Below are 1,982 nucleotides of genomic sequence, written 5' to 3' on the forward strand. Positions count from 1 at the left end.
CCAACGGAACCCTGCTACTGCACGGAAAACGACGACCAGCAAGCTAAGGTAGAAGACGAAAGCCTTGAGGCATTTCGACCGCACAGCGGGATCGAGACCGTTGATGCGGCTAATCTAACAAGAATGATTGTGACGACTTGTGACGTTACAATGCCGCGAAAACTGTAGTCACGCAGTAGACGGCGTCCAGATTACTGGGTAAATGAGTCCCTCGATACGCTACACGCTGCATGTCTCAGAGCCAGAAGGCAAGTTCAGAGAGCAAGATCGGATAGTGAGAGGGGAGCGCAAGGCGACGTTTCGGGAAGCTAGGGCCGCTTTTAAACGGGAGATCATGTTTAGTAAGCTAGTTTTCCATAAGGAGCTGTGCTGAGAAGTAGACGCCAATCTCTGGGGCGACGCGTACCGAATCATGAAGGCGAAGATGAGGATCCGTCGACGCCAGCTGAAATATGCCCAGGTAAACTAAAGATAATCGTTGAGTGTCTCTTCCCGAATCATGATCCTACTACCTGGTCGTCGACACCGTATGGCTAAGAAGAAGAAGCAAACACAGACGAGTGGCAAGTGATTAAAGACGAGCTCAAAGAAGCGTCGATACGACTAAAATCATAGAAAATCCCCGCTCCGGATGGAATACCACAAGTGGCGCCGAAAGCTGCGCTCGTGGCATATCCGGACATGTTCAGGGTGGTCCTGCCGAAGTGTCTAGCTGAAGGCAGCTTCCCCGAAATTTAGAAGGTACAGAAGCTGGTGTTGCTACCAAAAGACACACTTGGAAAACTTCTGGAATCAATTATCCTTAACGGGCTGACGAAATGCACGGAGGGTGAGCGCGGACTGTCCAAAATGTAGTTAGGATTCCGCAATGAAGTATCGACATTGGAGGTAATTTTGACAATGCTCGTGAGTACTGAGATGGTATCAAAGCAAAAGCTAAGAGGAGTTCGATACTACGCTGTAGTTACGATAATGTACAGAATCCGTTCAACAGCGCCAGCTGGGAAGCCATCGCCGCAGAGCTGAACGGAATAACCATGCCAGATCCTGAAGAGCTACTTTCAGAGTAGAGTGCTGCTGTACGAGACGAAGGAAGGGAAGAAGTCAGTACGAATCACAGCGGGCGTTCCTCAGAGCTCCATTCTTGGGCAAACTTTTTGGAACGCGATGTATGATGGGTCTTGACACTGCGGTCGCCCAGAAAATCGTTGGTTTCGCGGATGGCGTGTCACTAACGGTGATGGGTGAGACACTAGATAGAGTGAATGTGTTGGTGACAGAGACAATAGATGCGATCGAGAACAGGATGAACGGGGTCAAGCTGTAGACCACAAAGCGGACCACAACACAGCAACTGCAAAACGGTTCAGAGGATGCAGATCGATGTCAGAGGCACGTGATTTCATCGGGCATGCACTGAAGCAATTGAGAGTAATAATCGACGACCGGTTGAGCTTCATCAACCACGTCGATCTGCGAAAAGTCGGCGATGGCAACGAACGTAATAGTGAGCATCATGCCAGACGTCAGCGCCCCGAGAAGCAGCACGAGACGTCTCCTTTCTAGTGTTTCGTCATCGATACTGCGATATGGGGTTCCCGCCTGGGGTGCAGTGCTGAAAACCAAATGGAACCGCCAAAAACTGGGGCTTAGGACGAGTTTGGAGGTACATTTTTTGATTTTTTATTGTGTTTGGATGTCTTGGAGGTGTGTGGCACGTTGACATTTGATGTCATTTCGAAAGCAGGAAATAACAGACATTTTTACAATATCTGAATTTTGATTTATCTAGATCTTAGAAAAGTGATTATTGTATCATATAAAAACCGATTTAATCCACCTATCAGTGAGATAAGACAGTTCTTACACATATCACTGTTGTATTATTCATTAGTTTGCCGAACACGCGCAAAGTTGGCAAGCAACTAGATGTGCGATAAGCACAGTTTCGAGTCCTGCGCGAATAACACTTCGAATAAACT

The sequence above is a fragment of the Topomyia yanbarensis genome, chromosome 2 (assembly GCF_030247195.1).
Source record: "Topomyia yanbarensis strain Yona2022 chromosome 2, ASM3024719v1, whole genome shotgun sequence".
Classification (NCBI taxonomy): Eukaryota; Metazoa; Arthropoda; class Insecta; order Diptera; family Culicidae; genus Topomyia; species Topomyia yanbarensis.